Source organism: Pteropus vampyrus, unplaced genomic scaffold (assembly GCF_000151845.1).
Source record: "Pteropus vampyrus isolate Shadow unplaced genomic scaffold, Pvam_2.0 Scaffold15, whole genome shotgun sequence".
NCBI lineage: Eukaryota > Metazoa > Chordata > Mammalia > Chiroptera > Pteropodidae > Pteropus > Pteropus vampyrus.
This window is the reverse complement of record NW_011888796.1, coordinates 12,082,889-12,089,393: the sequence shown is the minus strand read 5'-3', so window position 1 is coordinate 12,089,393 and position 6,505 is coordinate 12,082,889. Positions and strand designations below refer to the sequence as shown.

The 6,505-nt window shown below is 34.2% G+C and overlaps 1 long non-coding RNA gene across 1 annotated transcript in view; it reads left to right on the top strand.

Moving 5' to 3' along the window:
* Positions 1-6,505, top strand: part of LOC111734673 — a 236,039-nt gene that overhangs the window by 83,728 nt on the left and 145,806 nt on the right. The window lies entirely within an intron of this gene.

Below are 6,505 nucleotides of genomic sequence, written 5' to 3'. Positions count from 1 at the left end.
GTGAATCACATAATTCAACTTACATTTCTGTTACCCTGACCTATGGAACAAAATTCTTAATAATTTTGAGACTAAATCCTGCCATTGTCATTACCAAAGAGGAAGGGACTCACTTAGCATCTGCCCTTAACTAACACGTGAGGCAGGTGGCACTGTGCAAAGGCCACTGGATGAAGGAAGATCATATATGTGACAATGACTTGAAAACTATAAAGTGCTGGCCAGATATTTGAGCATTATTGTCAAGGGGAGGTGGCCTTTATAAGGGAAAATGGGTAGAAGTCAAATGATATGACATTGGTAGGCTCATCTAACTTCTTTACGCCTTGGTTTCCATCTGTTCTACCTTTATTTATTTATTTTTTTCACATTAATGTGTGATAGAAATAACTTTTAGTCTGTGTGGTCCTTTAACTCACTAGGAAGCTGTAGTTTTTATTCTTATTTTTTAAAATGGCTTTATTCACAGAGTATTTACATTTTTTAAAATTGTGATTCCTTCTCTTTACCCACCATTTTCCCATCTTAATTCCTCTTATTTGTAATATAATTTGTATACAATTACAGCTTTAAATTAAATTATCACTTACACACTGCTCCCAAAGTTTTCCCAATGAGTCAGGTACAAAGGACCTGTGAGAATTTATTTGCCGCTATGAAGCTGCTTGCTCTACTGGATCCACCACTCAGAACTTATGTTTTATTAAGATTGCTCCCCCAGACTGAATTACATGTAAACAATGAATTCCAGGGATGGCAAATTTAACATCTCTTCTTTTCTTTAACTTCAGAAAAAATATTTCGAAAGGCTTTTGTAAAAGTATTGTATACCATAACCCAGTGAAACTTATCCCAGAAATGCAAGGCTGGTTTAACATCCAAAACTTAATAAATGAAATATATCAATAAAGGACAAAATCCACATGCTTACATTAATAGATACAGAAAAGCATTTGACAAAATCTCACACGTTTTCATGATAAAAACACATAGCAAACTAAAAACAGAAGAGAACTTCCTTAATTTGATAAAGAGCATCTACAAAAACCCCGCAGCTTACATCATGCTTAATGCTGAAAGACTGTCTTTCTTGCCACTTCCAATTACAATTGTACTGGAGGATCAAGCATGGACAATTTATAAAGAAAAGAAATAGAAGGCATCCAAATCAGAAAGGAAGAAATAAAACTATTTCTATCTGCAGATGATATGATATTGTATGTATAAAATTCTAAGGAATCATAAAGAAAAAACAAATAGAACTAATAAATAAACTCAAGAAGGTTGCAAGATATAAGATTGCTATTCAAAAATCAATTGAATTTTAATATACTAGCAGTGACCATTTTCAAAATATTATCAGAAGATAAATTTTTATTACAGTATCATCAAGAATAATAGAAATTAAACAGAAGTGTAAAATTTTCATTCTCATAAATACAAAACATTGTTAAAAGAAATCAAAGAAGTCCTAAATAAATGGAAAGATATCCCATGTTCATGGATTGGAATATTTAATACTATTAAGATAATAATACTCCTCCAAATGAGGTACAAATAAACTCGATCCTTATCAAAATTCCAGCTAGATTTTTTTTGCAGAAATTGACAAGCTAATCCTAAAATTCATATGGAAACACAAGGACTCAGAATAGCTTAAAGAAAGTTGCAGGACTCATACTTACTGATTCACTTACTACAAAGCTATAGTAATCCAGGCAGTGTGGTACCCACATATGATGAACATATAGATCAATGGAATAGAATTGAGAATCCAGAACTTAACTTTTACATTTATGACTTTTGACAAGTGTGCAGAAAATACTCAATGGGAGAAAAAATAATCTTTTTAACAAGTGGTGCTAGGGCAACTGGATCTCCATGTGCAAAACAATGAAGTCAGATCACTTCTTTACAGCATCTCCCAAATCAACTCAAAAGAGATCATAGACCTAAATGTAGGAGCTAAACCTATAAAACTATTAGATGAAAACAGGAGTAAATATCCATAACCCTGGGTTAGGTAAAACCTTCTTAGATCTGACACTAAAAGTAGAAGTGACAACAACAGAAAAATAAACTTCATCAATATTGAAAGCTTTCATCCTGCAAATGATACCATAAAGAAAGTGAAAAGACAACACAGAGCCTGTGAGAAAATATTTGCAAATCGTGCATAGATAAGGGTCTTGTATCCAGAATATATGAATTCTTACAACTCAATTATAAAAGAACACTCAATTTTAAAATGGGCAAAAGATTTGGAAAATATTTCTCCCAAAATTATATACAAACGACAAATAAACCATGAAAAGATGATCAAAATCATTAGCCATAAAGAGAAGTGCAATTTAAAACCACAGTGAGATACCACTTCATACCCACTAGGGAGGCTATAATAAAAACATAGGTACAGTAAACATTGATAAAGATGCAGAGAAATTGGAACCCTCATATATTGCTAGTGGGGAAGGAAAATGGTGTAGCCACTTTGGAAAAACAGTTTGGCAGTTCCTCAAAAGATTGATCATAAAGTTACTATATGACCTAAGAATTCTACTCCTAGCTAAATACCCAAGAGGAATGAAAACATATGTTCACATAGAAACTTATGCACAAATATTCACAGTATTATTTATAATAGTCAAAAGTGGAAACAACCCAAATGTCCATCAACTGATGAATGGATAAATAATGGTATAGTCATACAATGGAATATTATTTGGCTATAAAAAGGAAGAAATTCTGACATGCTATAACTTGGATGAACCTTGAAAACATTATGCTTAGTACAAGAAGTGAGTTATAAAAAATAACATATTGTATAATTCCACTTATGTGAATGTCCAGGATAGAGAATTCTATAGAGAAAAAGAGTAAATTAATGGTTGTCTAAGGCTGGGGCAGTTGTCGGTGTGGGGGACAGAATGAGGAGTGACTATTAATGCATACAAGATTTTATTTTGGAGTAATGAAAATCTTCTAAAATAGATTGTGACAAGTCTAAAATAGATTGTGATTGTATAACTCTGTGACTACACAACAAAACATTGAAGTGTATACTCTAAAGGAATGAATTATAGTGCATGTGAATTGTATCTCAATAAAGCTATAAAAAACAGCTTTTGTACATAAGGCAGATCAAATAGGCTGTTTCGATTCTATTGATTTGGAGAGCCTTAGGCATGATTTATAAAACCAAACATTTCCACAGAAAAGGTGAACTTTTGGGTAAGAGGGGACATAATAAAAAGGAAAAAGAGATTTGAAATATCTCAAACAGCCAGGGAAGAGGATAGATAGTCTTAGAGGAAGCATGTGGAATTAAGGATTAAGGTGCTTAAATGGCTAAAGGGGATGAGGAAGAGAAATCTAAAATAAATATGAATGTTTGCAAAATAAGTTCCCAAGACTCTTGAATTTGAGTTGCAGGAAAAAAAAGCAATGAATTCTTTGCCTTGGAGAAAGTGACAAACCCTGAGAGAAAAAAACACGTGAAGAGAGGAGGAGAGTGTTTTCTGCTTGTTCACTGTTGTATTTCTTCTTGGGCCACTTCGTTTCCCAACTTGCATCCAGATTAGTATTGTCATCCCTGTGGCTTCTTTACAAAGATACGGGCCACTATGGAAGTGGGGTGCTATGAGAAAATTCCTGGGGAGTCTTGTTGAGACAATGGTCATAAATACACTTGAGAAACTGTGTTCCATCAGAAACACTTTGAGTACCCGGGTACAAACTTTAGATAGATGTTGTGCAAATGTTTGGCAGAAATGCGGACTTTCCTTACTTTTAGGCGTATCTGTGGCTTTTTGATACTGTAAACAACTGACACAGCCACGAAGGAGTAGTGTATCCGAAATTGTTTATACAAAAGAATTCCATCTGTCAGTCTGTTTACAGTTCACATGTGAATGGGCAAAACCTTCATAATGAGAGACCCAGCAGAAAAAAATCTGGGCTATGCTGCAGATAATTTCAACAGGGCCTATTCATATTAAGGGTTTTCCTCTTCCACCCAGAGCAGTTTGCATAGAAATTATGCTCTTTGATGACTCTGGTAATTTAGTGTCCTTTAAAGCGAAAGATTGGAAAGCTTGGGCTTGCATTTGGGGTCTCTGTGTGTCAGATTGTGCAGAGCTTTCCAAAGCTGGGCAAGAGAATTCGACCAGATAAGTGTTTCGCCTGAGGTAAGGTCAGATGCTGACCCTGGCACCAGAAGGGATGTCTTTCTCAAGAGCATTGAAATATATTCACCATAAAAGACATTATGAATTCTTGGCATAAGGGAATCTTGCTTAGTTTTTCCTTTTATCCTTCTTGTTTCTCTTTGAGTAACATTTTGCTAAGAATTTGTAGCCCTTACTCGTTTTAGCCCAAGCACTTCATTTGGTTCACCCAGGAGACAAGACTTGAGAGGCGGGCACAGAGAAAACACTAAAATAACAACAAGAGTGTTCGTGCTGTGACTTGCTAATTTTATCCAAATTTTTATTGAAGAACATGTTCTTTTAAATGGTTCCATAGTTGCTAAAAGTGAAATATGATTTCAAACTTCATTTGGTACTGATTTTTTTAAATTAGGGCAATCAGTGAATAAGATATAAAGGTTTTCAATTTTAAAAATTTGTTAAAAAGAATGAATTTATCATAGTCATAGTTCATAATCATAATAATTTGACCACAGGAATAAAAGATCATCAAAGAAATGAGTTGGCTTGAAAAATGAAACACAGGGGCAGGCCTGCCTTCAAATCACCTTCAGAGTTACTTATCTCTACATATCATATCATCATATCATATCATATCATATCATATCATATCATATCATATCATATCAATCATACCTCTCTCTCTCTCTCTCTTTCTCTCTGTCTTTCCCTCTCTCTCTCTTTCTCTGTCTCTCTTCCTCTCAGCTTTTCTATGAATTTTCTACATAGACTTGAAAACCTCTCTCAGTGGTGTTTTCTAGCATGTTAGTATCTCTACCACTGGGGCATTTTTGCTAGTATCTAATAACCATGTATTGCATAATTAACCTGTATTCTCTTTTTGTCAATACCAAATTATTTTTTAGGTTATTTAATTTATATTGGTTAAAATATTTCTTTTTTCTTCAAATTACAACCTTGGAATATCATAAGTCTAGATAAGTTTACAGCATCACCAACATAGAAAAGTGATTTAGGCAGATAAACCTCATTTAGATTAATGAGTATTTTTCCTGGAAATATCCTTTGAATTGATTGGGTTGTTTGAATGTTAAAATATCTTTATCTTCCTCTCATTCCTATTTTTTTCTCCTTTCTTCTTCCCCTTATGTTTTCCTTCTTCCCCTTTTATTTCTTTTTTTTCTACTTCTTTCCATTTTTCTTACATTTCATCCCTTTTCAATTATATATTGAGTCCCTACCATGTGCTAGGAATTCAGAGCTAAATCCCATCAAAGCTACAGTCAAGATATTCCCAGGCTGATGGGTTACATATTCCCAGGCTGATGGGTTACATATTCAAGAACATGGATGATTAAAACAACATATGTCAAAGAGGTCAAATATATGGTGACAGAAGGAGATTTGATTTTGGTGGTGAACACACAATGCAATACATAGATGACGTATTATAGAATTATATACTTGAAACCTATATAATTTTATTAACCAATATCTCCCCAATAAATTTGAGGGAAAGAAAGCAGCATAAGTACCAGAAGACAGAGGAACACCTAATTCAACCAGGAGGGTCAAGGCAGGCTTCTAAGAGATGGCGATATTTGAAGTGAGACTTGTAGGAGCGGTAGGGGTTGGCCAGACAGGTGAGGTTGGGAATGGTGTTCCTTGCAAAAAGCATAGCACCTTCCAAAGCTCTGAAGCAAGAAATGTGGTTTCTTCAGGAGACCAACAATAGTTGCACATGCGAGGAGAACAAGTGCAGTGTCTGTGTCTGCTATGATAGGAGTTGGGCGGGGGTCTTGAACATCACTTTAAAGAATTCAAACTTCACCTCTAAGGTAATGGGGAACTATTGATAAATTTTAAGCAATGAAGTGATATAATCAAGTGGTGTGATGGATATATGGAAAGAAGGGGCAGGAGAACAAATAACACTCGTGTCAGGTCCACTGCTAAGGACTTTGAGTATACAGATTGCATTTAATCATCTCAACAATTAAGTAAGTGGATATTATGATCTTTGTATTACAGATGAGAAAACTGAGGTTCAGGGGTTTTTGCCACATGTTTTCATCTCTCATCTGCTAAGTGTCAGATTTGGAATGAGAACCTTATCTAGAGGATTTTAAATTCATTTTAATACTTTTTTCCAAGCCTGAGGGAAGACTGTAAATATTTTAAAAATACCATTTTCATTAGAAAATTCTTTAATTTTTTTCAAAGCACTTTTATATCTATTCTGTCATTTGGAAGGAGCAAGATGAAACAAAGGTTGGCATATGATTAACCAAAGGATCTTAGCATTTTTTCAATAGAAAGTAAGATAATTAAGTCTA